The 18,722-nt window shown below is 40.4% G+C and overlaps 1 protein-coding gene across 3 annotated transcripts in view; it reads left to right on the top strand.

The window, feature by feature from the left end:
* The window catches only part of LOC124154051 (protein PALS1), a 236,979-nt gene that overhangs the window by 78,009 nt on the left and 140,248 nt on the right, over positions 1 to 18,722 (top strand). Inside the window, exon 1 of one of the 3 annotated variants that reach the window (XM_046527549.1) lies at positions 13,056 to 13,237. The exons of the other annotated variants lie outside the window; for them this stretch is intronic. The gene's annotated coding sequence lies outside the window, so the exon portion shown is untranslated. Of the gene's footprint in view, positions 1 to 13,055; positions 13,238 to 18,722 lie in introns of those variants that run through there. 3 annotated transcript variants of the gene reach the window in all.

Here is an 18,722-nt window from a genome sequence, read left to right as displayed (position 1 = left end):
TGTCATCATAAGTCGATGATCCGAAACTCTCCAATCAGCCAGCCTATTCACATCTACGTATTTCTTATCTTCCATATCCTTAGTAATTTGCCCTAAGTAACTCATTCAGGGCCTTCCTTTGCCCTCCTTTCCATCCACTTGCCCATCGACGATTGTCTTCATTGGCCCATCATGCGTCATGAAGTAATAGAGTGAACGTTGTCCCGTATCCGTCTTAGGATTTTCAGATGACTTTTTTTTCCCTCACTCTACTAAATACTTCCCCAATATTCAATCGGTCGCTCCATTTTATCTTCATTATTCTTTGGTAGCACCTCTTATCATACAATAGCGAATATTGACGGTCTCAACTGTCACGGTGCCCATTGCAGTACTTTACTTGCAAATCGTGCGGGTTTTAGCTCTGGTTTCCAGTTTAAGAAATCTGAACCAGGCAGGCAATCGAAGAAAATTTTGCAATAAAAACAAATTACATTTTACCGTTCCGCAACATTTATTTTTGCCAACCTAGCTATCAAATTACATTTCATGTCCAAAGTCTGATGCAACATTATTACCTAGACGGTGAAACAAATTTTCATTGGACAACAATAAGGGAGTTTGCGAGAGTTTACAGATAGTACGACAGTTGTCCTCAGACAAACAAAGAACGCAGTGGAGGCCCGTAGAACATATTCGCATTAACCATTTACCACGGAATTTTTGGCAACTAAGGGAGGTCATGTTGACTCGGGACCTCTCTCAGAAGCATTCAGGTTGGATAAATTTGATGATAAAAAGAATAAAAGTTCGAAAATAAATGGACTTCATGTAGGTACCTACTTCGAAATCGCTTCTAATCGGTATTTTTTTAAGCTTCGGAGAAAATTTTGAATTTTTATAGATTCTGTCTCTTTGTTACTTCTTAATATTTCGCGAGGTTACATGGGACCAGGCCTCAACCTAGCACATGTGCAGGTATACACCACAGCGAGAGAACATACGTGGGAAAGAAGTTTTGCCAGAGAAAGGTGCTCACCTTGTGATATGACGAAACCCTCAGGATGCGGGACCTCATTCCTCGGACTCATGCCTTGAGTCCGTCTCAAAAGTTCTTTTGAGCTCGATAACCGATCATCGCAGTCAGCGTTTTTCTTGGAAAGCCTCTTCAATTGGGGAGACGAATCGAAGAAAATGAAATCTCAGCGTTCAAGCAGTCCGTTAACACGGTCGAGGGGAAACTTTTCCCTCGGCTCAAATGTCGGTCATTGAATGATTGTTTTAACTTGCGCATTTATGTTTTGTTCACTAAAGTTAACCAATTATGACACGCGTACAAGCATGGATAGAGTTTGGAATGTTATGTTTGGGGAAGCAGCAATCCTGCCGGGGGTTTCGGGGCAATGGAATAGGTACCCACCAGCGGAACGGGTAAGTCCCCGAGGCCCTCCCAAGGAAAATTTGTCCAAATCAATCGCTGAAAATAGCATTAATTTCGTTTTTGCAATTGGATTTCGTGTTGTCGCTAAGCGTCGCGCCATTACTCTCATACTGCCATATTTTTATTGTATCATTTCATGAGCCCAAAATCTACACGTAGTATGCCAAAATAATTCACCCGGAAACAAAACAAAGATGTTTTTAACTTATTCAAACATTTGATGATTTTGTTTTCATTGTACTTGAATGTACAGGTTTCGTACTTTTTTCTCAGACGTATTACGATTAAAGTTGGAAAACAATATTCGATTACGAGGCAATAGAAATTTTCGAACTCGAAACTCGGCTCGGTTGGTACGCACCAGTACGTACACATTAGGAGTCACAAAACTAGCTCCGACCATTGTCCACAGCTGACAGGTTGAGTCCCAACTCAAATTGAGTGTCCAATTTCCAAGATATACGCAGCCGTCGCGACGGCGGCGTCATTGCAGTAATTGATTAGTGAGGTTGCTGAAATTAATGATTTACACAAAAAGATTTTTTTTTAACTTCTAACATATTACGTGATCATCAATGAATTTTGGTGTGTTATCAGAATTTAGAGCATTCTTACTACGCTAATTTCATGCCCCATATCAGCGTTTGAGGAAGAATTTCGAAAGTTACTAGTGCGTGACGTTTTACTCATATCTTACTGAAACTCGCTATAGGAATCTCCTCGAAGGTAAAGCATTATATCGCGCTCACCGAAATAGGGTATCAATTTGATACGCAGCCGTCGCGACGGCGGCGTCACCTCGCGTTTTTTAAGTGAAATGTATTTCTTTTAATATTTCACGTAAAAATATTTCCACGGGTGATATTATAAACCAGCAATGCTTTGATTAGCGGGTTACCGTAGGTTACGAGACTTGGTAAATGACTTTTTAGTGAATTTTACTCATGAACGTCACCACAATCACTCGACCTTAGGTGAGTTGAAGTTAGTTTCGATAATATGACCTCTTAACTCAAACTCAACTTGAGTCTAAGATCTGAACCACCGAGGTGAAGTCGGGCGACACATACCTATCTTTCGACTGATCGAATTTAGTAATTTTTGGTGACGCAGATTTTATTATTTAAAACTGAAGCTATCATCTTGAAAATTTTAAGGTTTTGGAGTAGGCCTTTTTCAACATTCCCGGTCCTCGAATATATTATACTTACATCTGAAAAAATATTGAGCTCAAATATTTTAAGTCAGATATGTTGACGGTTAGCCAGGGTCTACTTTACTTGCCCTGAAAATTCCAATATGGTAGCAAAAGTTTAAAGCGAGTAATACGTTGCCAAAAAGACCTCTCTTGTGGACATAATGTGCTCTCTTAAGGCTTCAATCATTGTCGCAAAACTGGAGAACTCAGAAGAAGTCAATATTCAACCCGGAGATTGCATTAATTTAAGGAATAAGCCTCGGAAAATCCATCGGCATACCTTCGCGGAGTCACTTGAAAGTGCACTCGAAGCGAGAAAATTCCTCCAAGGGAAAACTATCACACCTGACCGAAGATGGATGTTGCTGTTGATAGGAGGTTGGGCGAATACTGAGTGTGAGGTACCCCGCGAATAACTAAATTACTTAAGACCCGAGAGGTTGGAGCAGCAATTCACTCACGGAGGTCTCTCTCGGAACGATGCTATTGCCCGGTGATCTCGATGGGTGAGTTCACCCGGATACATCCGGAGTTGTTGCTCTAATTTCTGGGTAATCAAGGGATAACGGGTCTTGGTAATAATGCTTCCTTCATTGTTGAGCGAAACCTGCGATCATGAAGCAATCTAAGAGTCTGGGAAGGTTTGATGCCCATATTTGTTTTAATAATTCATGAAATACCTAAACCTTGATATATTGACGGAGATGGAGAGGAAAATCATTGCCATAGTTGCAAAATGATTTAGCGAAACAAAGAAAGCATTCACCCAAAGCTTCGATCATGTAAACATCACATGCGTTGCTGAGGTCAACTATTTGTCCTGACTAAAAAACTTTTTTCACGAGGAGTCATGAGGCGCTTGCTGTGGACCACTTCCGCCAGACGCCTCATGAATCGCGCTGCGCATGCGCAACCCGTAGTCTACGAGATATGCAGGTTGGAACACTACCTCCCCCACGTTTATTTTGACGGCCTACTCGTATCGCGGGAAATGCGCAACCAATGATATTCTTATGGCAGACCTAATGAAGCTTATAAAACCTTTACATATTGTCAAACGCCTCATTCCATGTGCCAATTCAATTTTATTCAAAATATTTACGCACTAAGAAAAGCATTTGTATTATTTAAGACGGAATTTCGTGCAATAGTGGCCATAAATCAATTAAAATTTTCATCGCTTCCTGCAGTATCCTTACGGCAGTGCTCTAGAAACATAATAATATATATTTGCATGGCTTATTTTAAGGGACACTTCTCTTTCATGTAATTCTGAGGCCTTTACTTATGAATTGGGTGTTAACTTGAATTTATGTTCAAATGTAAAAATAATAAAAAATGAATGGCCATACAATATCTCCCTACTCTCGTCCATCTTGCAGCAATTAGTCACTGTATTGGTGTGCGGGAAGTCCACAGTTTCGCCGTTGGTACCAAGCCTCAGCTTCTCAGCCGGAATATCCAAACTCACCAATAAACAAAAGTTCACGCCCATTTTTGCATACATACAACCAAAAAATAACCTTGTGAGGGCTTTGGGACCCAATCTAAGGCTTCTTGGTCTACAACCCGGGATTCTTGTTGTTACACACACGCATTCGGAAAATAGTCACACGCAGATTCACTCACCCACAGATGGCTTCAACATTACATGAGAAATCAGTTCAAAGGAGAATAGTCGATGATGAGAAGGGGACGAGGAAGAGCGCATATTACAGGGCCATTTGAGTTTTTTCATTCCAAAATGCATATTTGAAGCCGTAGAGCTCGATTCCCCCTTTTGTATTTATTTAAAAATGAATTATTAATTTTCCCTTGGTCACCCGTGAGTGAGCATTTTAACGTATATATATTTGATTACGCTCCTTGAACACTCGTTGCTAGTGGAGAGTTCTTGGGACGTCGTGCAATCGGCACGCCACCGACTTGAGAGTTCACGCTCGCTGCCAAGCACGGCTTTTGATGGCGTTCGCGTATGCAGATGAATGCGGCCGGGGGAGTGCCGCCTTCCTCAGCGAGTGGACTGGCGAATGTTATCCTCTCGGACACCGAAACTGGTTCCTCCTCGCGTTACCCTCCCGAGTCAAACATCCCGTTGCTCCTACGAGGAGAAGAGACTCCATACCTCAGCCAGCCGCTCTCCCCAACCATCTAGTCTTCTCTTAAATGCCGGCCCCTATAACATCAAAATGTGTCCCTCCTATTAGCACATTTGGGTCCGGTCTACAAGGTTGATGACCAGTGCGTATTGGCTATTTGCAGAAAGGAGTGTGGTTTAAATACCATGTTCATGGTAAACCACTGAATGAAACAAGTTACATATAACTGGTAACGTCAGGCTTGACTTTGTGAAACCTTTCCATTATGGAAAATAAAATAATAAACTTAGTAAGGGTGCAGGTAGGCCTGAAGATGTAACTATAGTATTAACTTTATGAGGTTCACCAATATATAATTTGAAATTTTTATTCAAAAGGACGTCTTTGAGGCCGTAGAGCTCAATTCCTCCCTTTGTATCGATGTAAAAATTTATTTTTTTATTATCTTTCTTCGCCCGTACGTAGGGTACGCATTTGAACGCATATGTATTTGCACAGTATATATAAAAAATTAATCATATTTATTATTAATAAAATGTTACTAATAATATGTAATAATTTTTAACTAAAGATGTAACTATGTTATTGAACCCCTGGTCGTGCTTTTTTAAATATATTAGTAAACCAGTACAAAGTTTATTCTTTCATTTTCCATTAAAAAAGTGACTTAGAGCGCAATCACGAGCACGGGCAGGCTTAATGGTGTAACTGGTAGCGTATTTGCTCGGCAATCGGATTGTCTTGGTTCGAATCCCGGCAAAGATAAAATATTTGTTCATGGCGAATTTCATCCTAGTTTTTTTCTTATAGTACTACAGTCGTAAGATTGGTTCACTGCAACCGGAGATTTCGCCCTTTCCCTTGCAAGTTCCTTCAGTTCCCGGATGTGCTCCTTATTGTGACCTCCTTTACCCGTCCCAAGAACTTATCTCTATTTTTTGGAGCGCGAAAAACATAGTTGACGAATTCTTCCATTTTGATTTGCTATATTAAAACTAAACATTTCTCTGAACTTCTTTACTTTAAAATAATTTTCAGATATTCTCAAGTTAGGTTTATGGCTGGATTATGTTCCGATTAACACCAAGCAGACATTAAAAACCGGCTCTTAGAGGTACTCAATCCACCTGCTTGGGTGTTCTGAGAAGAAAACTTAATTGCAGCGCTCTCTTTGCATAATGGGACGCCAAATCATTGGTCCCCGTACCGCTTTTACTGAATTTTAGGCCAATGCCAGCGGGCTTCTCTGTCCGCTCCTACTTCTGCTCTTATCCATGCTCTTGGCCCGAGGCCGCGTATCGTGAGAAAACACTTCGAAAAGATCGAGGAAGATTAGATCCGGTTCCAACACTGTCATTATCTCCTGGGAACAAACCTCTCAAAAACTCAACGAAATGGCCAAAAAATGGCACCATCTATCGTTGTTACGATTTTTGCATTTTATGAGTATGCAGAGTATAAAGAGAGAGTTTTCAACAAATTTTTGCGTATTTCTAATTACACTTACACGTGTCTACTGCGATAAATATAGCGAAATAAATGATTGCCGTCATAATTTAAGTTGTTTATATAACGTTACATATATGACCACGTAAAGGCTTCCTTTGCTTGATCCTTTCCGTGAAGGAGAAAAATTCTTTAATCCAAAACAGCAAATTATATCTGCATATGAATTATTGTAAATATCATCAAAAAAATCGATTTTAATAATGTTTCATTTATTTAAGTGCTAAAAATTAGATCCTTGGTGGTTATGTTTGAATCTTTCGCCTTGATTTCGAACTAATTTCGCTGGCTTATCTTGAGCTCATCCGATAATGAAATGATGGGCGTTAGGGTTTAATCATTGCCGAAATTATCGAGCGATTCAAGCACATCTTTATGGACATTTATGAAAAAAATTAACGATAAACAGCATCATGAAATCTATTTGTGTATTTGGAATTTGAGGTACGTAAACACCAGAGTCCTCAAGATTGCTCTCTCCCACTCCTCACTGCTTCATCAGTTAATATTATGAGGCGATCCATAGGCACTGGTAAAATAGAAGTAGGTACTCACGTTTTATCGGATCACGAGTTGGGTGGCGAAATAATTCATTTAATAGATTTTTCAATTTACGTGTCGAGTGGCACTTCCCGAGGCCTGCAGAGTTTTACGGTGAACTGGCTTATTCATTGGATCCATCCGCAGATTGGCTTGGGTTGTAAAGGTAGACCTTACCGAGGTCTAAGACACGGATTTGTGCCATTCACCCGTTAAGAGAAAGGACCAGCTCCTGAGCCTATCCTCGCAAATTGGATTCTTTTCTAAGTGTCCAAACTCTGCAACAGGATTTTAGTGCGGAATCCTTCGATAGATGGCTAAAAGCTTCGGAGATATATATGCCAGAGCACTCTCTCCACCACTCCTATTTAGACGGCCTACGCGTAACGCGGGCATTGTGCATCCAATGTCATTCTTACAGCAGATTTAAAAAAAATTAATCTTTTATATATTGTCAAACGCCTCATTTTATGTGCTTGTTCAATCTTATTTAAAATATTTACGCACTGTGGAAATCATCCCTATACTTCAAGACGAAATTTTAGGTAATAATTACCAGAAAGCGATAAAAAGTGTAGACGCTTCCTATTGTATTTTTATGGCAGAGTCTGAGAAACATGATTACACACACTCGCACGGTTGATTTTAAGGGCAACCTCTCTTTTATGGAACACACGAATGATATTATTGTGCTTAAAGGAAGAAAAAATCATGATAATTGCACATAAAAACATTTTAATCGCCGCGTTTTTTTTAACGACGTGCCAATTATTGGTTATGTTGGCATAAAAGCTTCATGAGCCTTCAGTAGCTGTTTCTTGACAAATATTTTCATTATAATTATAAATTTTATGGTTTTATTAATTTATACTTACTAATCTTAGCCGACCAAAAAACGTTGTTTAAGAAAATTTCCATAGTATTCCCATGAGGGCATACAGAAAAAAAGGACTATATAAAGGTCGCTTATAATAAAAAAGATGACAATCGCTACTTTTAAAAAGATAACAATCGAAATTCAAATGTTCTGGCCTGTAGATCTCGGAGACGACGAATGGCTCAATGCCGTCACCACTGGGCGCACCATGCTCTCGTACGGTCAAATGGCGTTCATTGTCTTCCGCGAATAGTAACATTTTAGGGGAGTGGGGAGAGGAAGAGAGGAGGCGAAGTATAGTAGGACAGGCAAGTCTCTCAAAGTAACACCCCCTCACCCAACGTGACGCTCCACGGTGCTACAAACATTTATTTTTTCCGAAGATAGCGTTAGCCGCTCTTTTCCCGGAAAACTACTTGGCAAGGTCTCTGCGTCAACACCAATGAATGCTCTTATCAGCGGGCGGACTATCTGCTCTGCAATAATGAAAAAAAAATGTTTTGCGAGATATTTCCTCTTAGTCTCTGACGATTACGTACTCCTGCTTTGTTCTTCTCGATTTATTTTGCTGAAATAATTGTACAAAAGTTTCCGCATAGTTAATTAAAAAGAACATATTGTTGAGAATATGGTTTTTCAAATTATGATTAAATTATCATGTCCCGTGAAAAATAATCCTTATAGCACCACTACCTGAAGCTGTAGTACCAGTTAAAGGGAATTTCGATATTTCTTTATTCATAAGGCTCATCTGCATCTCTATACTTTGAGTTTATCTTCGAAGATGTATATCAAACGCGTATTAGCAAATACATCCTCTGCCATGATTCCTTTCTTTTTCAAAAATCCCACGGGAATACGCTTTATCCTACTCCTCTAAAATCTTAGACACTCATTCGATCCATTCCATTTTCATTGCCTTAACGTTGCTTGTCGCTTTGAAAGCTTCCACTATTTTTCCGGTCACATTTGTATTCTGAATCTTACTTTTTGTAGGAAAGTTACTTTTTGTCTCATACGCAAATGCTACGACAAAACTGTGAATTCATTGATTAGGATTCTCGTGCAGTACCTCATATTCCAAAAAATATATATCTGGCTTTATCATCGGTAATTGCTGTATACTGCCCTTTATGGTGTGATGTTTGTCCTTTTATGTGCGATGTTTTTTCCCGTCTCCAGGATATGGATCGCTTACGTAATATATGCACTTAAAACATAAGATCAAAACCATCAAATAAAGTTTTTCGACTCGTGGGTATCATCTCTGTTGAGCAGGCAGAGTAGCAAGCGTAATCAAATTATTGCATTGACCTTTTACGTGCCCTGGTTACGCTCGTCATTGCACACGCTGTCAGTGTCGTCCCTTGGGTAGAAAAGGAGGAGGACGAAGGGGCGAGGGAGATGTTAACGTCAAAGCTATCGTGGAGAACACGTGTGCGATAATTTTGCGTCGGAGCCTCAAACAATATACGATTTTTAAGCAAAATGTATGGGAGGCACTAAGGTGTGAAGTGAATGAGGTTTTAAGGTTATATTTCACTACGAACACTCAGGGAGCAACCTTATTATTCTACCTCGTACTTGCCGTTTCATACGCAGAATATCAATGAGGTTTGCTCTATTCATTGAAAGCGCTAAGCGCGGAGTTTGTGATTCATAATACATGTTAAACCTTCCATTAGATTTATTGTTATATTATTTGAATTCAAGAACGCCACTTTGGAGCATATACTACTATTATGATTGTCATGAGAAGGTAATACTTTTCACAAAATCATTTTATATCTGAAAACAACATCTCGATCATTAATCATGGTTTGCTTCAGCTACTTAATCAATTTTATGTTTTCGGAAACTTAAACTGCTAATTCAAAACAAATACTTTTTCTGATATAAAATATGATCATCATAAAAGATATCCATAGAGGTGACAAAATTAGCTACCAAAATAAGGATAATTAATTCCTTAAATTGTTATATCAACACTTTTCAAGCTATTATACCCGGCCATGGAGCTAATTTCATGTATCTAACATGTTTTGACTTCAATAAGGTATGTAAATGTTAATAACTTAAAAAGTAGTCCTGTTACGAGCCTTATTTTTTCTCACATTGATTCTTCTACATGACCATTGTAACGACATATATATAACGACAAAAATACTCGAACATAAATCACCATGTTTCCTGTGAGCATACAATTACCATCATAATAGCTGGTATAAATACCTGGATTTTTAAATTTAATATCCGTAGAATATAGCTTGCAAACCATTGTTTTGGCCTTCACGCATAAGTCGCAATGGGAAGATCGTATTTTGAGACTTTCATGTGAATGACATCTAATGTACTTAGTATCTCGGACCAACCACCGGACGAATGCACCCTCGAAGGCGTCCCAATATCCTCTCTCGTCTCGCCCCGAAGCCCAGTGGCGGTATTCTCTTCGCTCCGTGACCTTTTGCGCGTGGACCGCTACCGGCACACTCCCGCAACAACACATATCTTGTCTAGAGACTTAAGGAGTCACTGATTAAACATAAAGTAGTTTGTGGTTACTGTCGCACTTTAGGTCTTTTCCCTTGCGTTCGTTATAATTTCCAAAATGTAACTGTTTCATGTAATTCTTCGATTTTTTTCTGAAATTTATCAATACTTTCTTCTCAATAGTTTACCTATGCTCCGTGGCCAGAAACACGTAGTGAATTTTATCCCCGGTAACTACACTATACAATTAATTATGAGTAAAATATATTCATTATTTGTGCGTTATCATTCTTACTCATTGTCAGTACTTAAACAGTGTAGCTTACGGGAAGTTCTCATTCATTAACATTCGGGATATTTTCTAAATGTTACGCGAAAGTACGTAATCTAAATCTGCATAATGCCCTGCGAGCCATCTCTATGGTGTTTGGCATGGGGTGAGTACACACCAATATGAAGCATGCAAAACGCTACGTCTCCGTAGTCTAAAAAATAAAATAGGCCCTAACTCATGCCATCAGGCGGTGTTGAGCTCTCGCCAATCATGCCTTTTACCATGCAAGTTCACTACACCCATGCAAAAGATACTAATTATTAACTGGATAAATAGCCATGTAGTTAAATCATAATTCTTTAATCATAATCGCAACCATAACTCTGTGTATGTATTTCACTATCTTCACCCCAATGTGTAGATACAAACTCTCGCGGTCAATTTCTTAGGGTATAAGTGTAATTTCCTTTACGGACTCCATTTAGAAGAGTTCGACATGATGGTTGCTTATTATTTTGATGCATTTAAACTATGGTCGACTTATTCTATAGCTCTCAATAAGGTTAGGATATTTATAGGTTTTGCAGTTTTATTACCTTCGTTACGGACTTCATAGAAAGTAACACATTTCCGTCACTATCGCTTGATGGCCATTCATATGTGTGGGTGGTCCTATTGAGAAGGGAATGCTTGTCTGCTCCAATGACTAGGCAAGAGTAATCGAATGTTTACCTAGACGAATGACGTGGCAACCACGCGACTTCCGTCATGAATACCAATGAATTAAATACGGGTGCCTGAATGGAATACTTTATATAGTAGCCGTGATGTTTCTGGGTGAACAAGAACCTTGTATTCATTGGAATATTCATTTTTGTGTCCCCAAGTATTCATCCCAGCATCGAGGTATTCATTCGGACACACAGATAAAAATGTGTCAATACTTATTAACACTACTGGCCAGGGGTGGGAATTTAATAAGGAGGAATATTCCGCTTAGTGTTACTTTTTAAGAACCTCATTAACTCGAATAGGTATTTAGGTGCTTTCTTTAATAGAGGGTTTGTCGTATTCTTGTGAGATAATGTAAGAAAATGTGTTCTAACGTTTAAAGCAATATATGGATAGATTAAAATTTAAAGCTCAAAAATCTTTGTTTGTAAGCGATTTCGTAAGCTTAATTTTCTGGGTACAAATTGGAAAATCATTGTGAAGTACGTCCTTTGGGATGTAACAACATGCATAGTGTCAATCATATTTTGGTGCATGACCAAAATACTGTAAAATATGCGTGTATAAAAAGCAATGCATTAATATATACTGTTTGTGGAAAATATTAGTGCTAGTGTAAAGTTTAGCCTTATAACTAAGGGGAGTTTGAGGCATTGGCATTATAGTCTTGATTTTATGTTATAAAAACAATCAATTTCTGAAGACGGTGGAAAAATTGCTCTTTTAAATGATCCCAGACTGCGGACTGGTATGGATGACCATTTAGGTAACTTTAATAATAGTTTTAGTCTTAACTTTGTGGAATCTTGTTTTATTTATAAAATGTGGGCGTAAAGTGTGGTTTAAAACAAGCTATTTTCGGTCACGCATTACGGTAAACATTTAAAGAATTTTCTCCACGACTGGTAACCCGATCCGTGGGACTCGATATAATCCTCTGCCGGAGACTCGGATGTCGTTGTCTATGCACCGTCTCCTTCCTAGCGCCATCGTCGCACATCAATTCTCGCGACCTCGACTCAATTGTTGAGCAATTGGGAGGGAGCCGCCGATGTAGGAAGGAAGAACCGAGCACTGGTCGGGCACCGAGAGCAGCAGCGGAGCCTCGAATAAGGCCACGTGACCGCGGAGAGCCAACCCCAGCCCCACGACGGCGACCCCCTCCATTCCACGCATAACAGTTTCTCTTCCGCGGCGAGCGCCCTCTCCGTGGCTTTCGTGTCTGATGCCGGTCGCGGGAGGGTGGGGGGATAGTGAGGGGAACCTCTTTCCCCTCCCGACACAACCAGTCCTCGGCACAGCGCCACGAAAGCGAACCCACCGGCGGCGAGAGAGGTAGCTTCTGGTGCTCACTGCATGTGGACGTCGAACGAAAGACTGTCTCTAAGCTCCCGAAGGCCGCTCCTCGCACGGGCAGAGTTTGTCCCGATCTCTGCCGTGTTCTGATGCGGACTTCGCTCTTCTCTTGTCCTACCTTTGTGGATGACCGCCGCCTCGGTGAGCCGTGGAGAGGTCACCGGAGATTTCAACGAGCGGCGGTACAACCGCCTCTTCTTGTGGTGGTCACACCGTTTGCGAAACATCTCGCCTCTTTTCGATTCAAACCGGAGAAATCTGAGGGAATGAAGTGCTGGGAGGTGGAACGAGTTTGTTGAGCGCCTCGGTTTCGATCTACACAGCGAGGATTACAGATCCGCTGGTACGAGGATAATTTGCCCTTAATGCTTCTGGCTTGTCACCCGACAGTGCTTATGTGTAAATAAGTGTGTTTGTGTACGTGTCAAGTGTGATTGTGTGAGTGTGTCTTGTGTGTTGAAGTGCCAGCGTGTTCTTTGCAACAGTTCTCGTGTTCTGACGTGTGCGCAGGATTCACGACATCAACGGTGACGGCTATGTTTATGAAGATAACAGGTGTAATTTATCGACTCGACTCAATCGAAGTTTGTCTTATGTCGTGCTACGAATGTCATATCACCGGCGGTGGTGATAACTTGTCCTCTTGAACAGCTGGATGGTTTACTATTCGTCGTCTTCCGTTCGGAAGTTGGCGTAAAGTATTTCGTCGTTGGAGGCGCTGGTGTAGTGAGAGGCGATAGCACAGGTGAGCCAGAGGGAATTGATATTTTTCTTGGGGAAGGGGTAGCGAGGGGAGAGTGTTGTGGTGAGGGGACCGATAGGAGATTCGAGGAGGAGGAATTTGGGTGGAGAGAGGAGCACGCTCGTGGAAGATGCTGTCGTAGCGACCAGCCGAAGGAGAGATGAGCGGAGCAGGCCGCACGAATATGTAGTTCCCTTGAACACCCAACTCGTTTCTTATTCCCATTCTACGGTTTGTTTGATTTCCTCAGCCTTCAAGGGCGGCCTAGAAATTTGAGTTGACGTGATCGTGTTTGTGTGTCTGTCTAGCTGTCGGCTAGAGTGTTGGCTTCCCACCCAGTGGGTCCGGGTTAAAATCCCGATAGTGGCGGGGATTTTTACATGTTGAGGGGACGTCCGCCGGATGAGAAAATGATTACAGCAACTGTATAAATCCGCAGAGATTTGGTACAAGATACCTGAATCTTCACCACTGCGTCTTCATGTTCTCAGAGACCTCGATACAAATTGTACTCTTTGGATTAAAACATAGTTGGTACTGTCATTATATCATAATAATCTTCCACAAGATTTCGCCATAAAATATTAAATCATTTGGCTATTACCGTAATGGTAGTGTCATTCTCATTGGGCAATGCAGGCAATCCCAGTTCTCTGAGTAAGCTGAGTATGTACATGGTCGCGTAGGGCGCCTTGCAATCGGGGTGACAACGATGCCCCGACTCTATCTCATAGGTAAATAGGCTCAGAAATGGCGTGAAAATAATTACAATAAGGGTTAGGGGAAGGAGGAATAAATCATGTGCGTATAGTTATAAATGAAGTGGGAATCATTGGTACGTTATTCTCCCCGGGGAATATTTAAGACTCCACGGAAGGGTGAAAGAGGATGAGGGGCCGAAATATTGACCATTCGCTCTGGAAATATGGCTAGAACAGGCCCTCAGTGCGGGAAGATGACTTTTACTTTGCTCCAGCGGTTCCAAGCCGGTGGTTTGATGGACCACAGGTGGTGTGCGCGGAACTCTGGTGCGTTCGGCGGTATAAATAAAGGTTGCTCATGCGTTGGATGAAATTTAAGTACGTCAAATACGATATAGCAACTATGAGTGTACACAATGTACACTTTGAGTTCTAAAATATAACTAAATTGTTTTGACTTGATTACGAGCTAGACTATCAGAAAGGGTGCAACTGTTTGCAGTGGGAGGTGGACTGATATAATTTAATTTCAGGCTGAGTCGTCCGCTGACTTATTCAGGTCATGAACAACTGCTTCATCTCAAAGGTAATTCCTCCCATGTCGGCGGCAATCAGTGCTAGCTGAAGTCGCTACTCAGCCGAGTTCTCCTCTGGGTAAAAGTAAGCAACTGCGTTTACCGGCTTCTACACATGCGACCGAGAATGCAATGGAAAAATCTCAGATCACGTGATGGGATTGATGAGTTTAATTGGCTGATTATTTAGCTAGGAATTAGTATTTAGCTGATTTAACATATTTTTTATTTCAATAGAAAATTTTATTTCCATTAAATTTAATTCTATCAAAGAAGGAGAAGTATCATGAGGGCACGTAAAAATTCCTTTGAAAATGTTTTATATTCTAACTCTTCTATTTTCCATCGTAATGTTGAAGTTGTGGGTATCTGTGTTGGCCTTATGGAAATATAATTCCCTTTGTGCCTCCCACACTGAATAATCATTGACTCCGGCCATGGTTACGATACTTATTATATCGTTATCAAGGTATCGACAGTAAGGTATAAGTATGGCAACCATTGTGAGTGTCATTAAATATTCATTTTGGGACGTAGGAAGTGAATAGTTTTACATGTGGGTTTAAAAAATCCCTAAACAACCTCAAGTGCAGCCGGAAACTTTACACAGTGCTGGCTTTATATTTTGGTTACTGCGCAGCCACCTTGAACGCTCTCACATGTACTCTTTGAGGAGTCCGATGAAAGGGGTAGTCGACCAAGTTTCCTTCTGTCTGATTAGTCATACGTCGCGTCGTCTTCCTCCGTTTTCGTTTGTTGTGGCGACGTGGGCGACATCTGCATTCGACTCCCACGCAGGCGACGCCAAGGGGCGGGTGGGATGGAAGAGGGAGGGGGGATGGGCCGGTGCTAGGCAACGTCGCTTCGGCGCGCCGATTCCGCGCGCGTGTCTGTCTACCTGACCGAGAGGGGGCTCGCTGGCTACCCCCTGGAGAGAAAATAAACACTTGTGGTGAGGTTGCTGCGAAGGATCTAGCAGATTCCCAATCACGGTGATTGAATCTATAATTATATAGCACTGGAGCACCATATATATTTCATGTACATTTACCTTGAGGGGCATTCCATTCGATTCAGACTCCTGTCATAAGTGCTTGGATACTTAATAAAATAAATATGTTGTAGGTACACATTAATGAATCACAAATTGGCACTTCTATCTTTTTAAATTAATAATTTTTTAAGTTACAGACATTTTCCTTCGTCATGGCTTCGAAATTTGAAGTGCTTACGTTAAAAAACACAGCGAAACAATCATTGAACCTTAAAAGCATCTATCAGCCCTATCAGGGAGTTGTCACGTGGTAAGTTAACCAACATATAACGACTCGACTATTCTATAACCAGCCCCACAGCGATTCCAGTGAGAAGAAATGCGTGATCTCTTCCAGTGAGAAGGAATGAAGAGATCTTTTAGCTATGAGCAGAATCATTAAGCTGGCGAAATGACAATGGACTTTTCATTTTTGCACTAGAGCTTACAATAACGGTATGTTAATATATTTCTTTATGTTATTAGGCAACACACATTTTAATCAATTTTCCCTGGCGGGCTTCACTGAAACGGTTGGAACCCTAACTCCAATGAAACTACCGAGAAAGATATTTTGGCTCTGTGGGTGTAAAATGCCTACTTCAATGCTGCTGCATTATCAATGTTGGTCTATTTTTAGCTAAGGTACCACGTACAATTACTGAGCGACAAAACTTTGGCAATAGGTAGCATTCGTGTCAGCTTCTATGAATATAATTTTAAACACTGTCTCTATGTTAATTTAAAGAAAATATTTACGAGGATATGCAGATCTTTAGAATATGTTGAGTACATTCCTCCTCGCTAAAATAGAATCGTTGTCAAACATTGGCATCAAACAGTCTTTTTCGTTGTATGATGCCTTCATGTTTAAGTGATCTGACATTTGAATTTTGCCTGAACGCTTTAATATTTCAAAATACAATGAAAATCTGCTCAAAGTTGGAGATATATCACTGTATTTTATATGAAGTAGTTTTTTTCTGACTTCTACTGAATTTTAGTGCAGTGTCTACCAGTTGATTCCGGCTTTGTGCTTCAGATTATAACAGAATCACTTAAATTGCTCCTTGTTATTTGAGAAACGTAATCGAAGACCTTTCATGTCACTAGAGAATTTCTAATGTGACTTATATTCTAGTATTTTTACCGTGCTCTGTCGTCCAATAACAGTCTTACCCCTCTCTGACTGGCGTTAATGTGTGCTAATTATTTCATATTGTATTAATTTGTAATGAATCTAGAGTAAAATTTACGAGTGATGAGGCATGCCCCCTGGGTTTATGAAGCTTTTCCAGGAATTTCGTCGCAATCATTGACTAATTCTTTACCGTAAGATTTTTGGTAAATTTGTAATATTTGTCCATTTTAAGTTTGATCACAGTATTGAGATTGTCAGTCAGTGCCAGTAGAAAGGATTTTTTATAATCAACTTTTCCCCAATTAGCCAATCCTGTAACTCTTACGTGAACCATCTAACCTACATGGTCTTTCACAATAATTTACTTTCTAATGTGGCTAGGATGAGGGGAGAGGCCAATATTAATATATATATTAGCATTTACACGAAAATCGCAACTTATTTTTACGGTACAAGTAAATTTTGGGCAGCATTTCCATTGAGTTCATACACTTTGGATATGGTCGTTCATCATATCACCGAAACAGTGCCTGTACTCGAACATTCTACCAATCATAGATGGATGTCTCAGGTCTTGTTGGTTAAGCAATCAGATGCGAAGTCCTATAATAATTGACGGTATTAATTCTAAGAATCTGCTTTATTATCACGCACTACCGGTTTGAACGTACTCGGTGACACAAGTCGCGTCGATCAAAAGCTTGAGAAGTACCTGAAGATGACGAGAATGTGTTCCAGCTAATTACTCGTGAAATATGGTCACTTTAAAGGTAAATCTGGTTTTGGAGGAGGTGACCGACGGTTAGGTCATTTGCGCCAAGAGGGTTAGAAGGATGGAGATAAACTCGTCGCCGGCGGCGTAAGCCCACTCTTAATGAAAGACCTCATAGCGACTACAACGTAACGTCCCATCCACCGGACGGAGTACTGCGCTTAAAAAACCATTCACAAGAATCAGGGATAAGAAAGCCTCTGAAAAATCCACGCCATCGCTAGGATTTGAACCCGGACCCACAGGGTGAGTAGCCGCAACGCCAACCCGATCCCATGAAGTTAAATCTTCCATAATTATGGATATTATCAGTATATTATATTCTATAACTCTTTCTACGATAGATTTACTATCCATTTTTTTTTCAAACTGGTATCCTTCTTTCACAAACGTTGCGCGATTGTATCAGGAGAAAATGTCTGTGGCGCCTGAGAGAGAGAGCCATCGAAAGGTTTCTTGGACGGTCGAGAGGGTCTCTGCCGTGTTGTCTCTTCCTCCTCAATAGTTCTCTGCGTTCATTTGTCCTTCGAATAAATATTTACAAAGATTTCTCGATGTCGCCGCGCAGTTATTAAATGCTGAGGCCAGTTTTGGAACCTCCAAACCACAACATTTCTATCATCATCATAATTTCAATAATTCAAGTCAGCAATGCGAAAATTAGCTTGGCGTAGTTTTCCGATCCACTCTCCTATCCGCTAACATTTTCATACTGACGAATTTAATTTATTTTACATTCCAAATACCTCTTTCCACGACACATTAACACGAACGATTTTAAGGGTGAATACGTGTACGATTTTGGCGTGCGGGAATGGAACATTTACGAACTCGTTCGTGTAAATGTATTGTGTAACCAGGACTTTATAACCAGTCCTATGTCATTCGATACCACCCTTTGCCTTTCTTCTTGTCCACTTGTCCTTTGACGATTGTCTTCATCCCAATATAGTTACGTGAAATGGAATTACGATTGGAAGGGATCCGTGATCTTCGATTTTACCTCGTCAATGTTGATTTTTTTTCTAATTTATATTTACTGTGGTAAAAGCGTTGTATTCTCCATCTCGTAAAATACAAACAATGTATTGCATTTATTTTTAACCAGGTACCAACCAACCGTAGGTAGGTACCAACTTCGAAATTCATGGTATTCATAACATCATTTCATCCTCTTGATACTCTTGCTGTGTTATTGAGATGTCGTATACCAAAGGGATTTGATAAATCAGGATTTGAACAGCTGATATTTATCGAAGTAGCTAG

The sequence above is a fragment of the Ischnura elegans genome, chromosome 2, assembly GCF_921293095.1.
Source record: "Ischnura elegans chromosome 2, ioIscEleg1.1, whole genome shotgun sequence".
Lineage (NCBI taxonomy): Eukaryota > Metazoa > Arthropoda > Insecta > Odonata > Coenagrionidae > Ischnura > Ischnura elegans.
The sequence above is the reverse complement of the archived record's forward strand: the minus strand, read 5'-3'. Positions and strand labels throughout refer to the sequence as shown.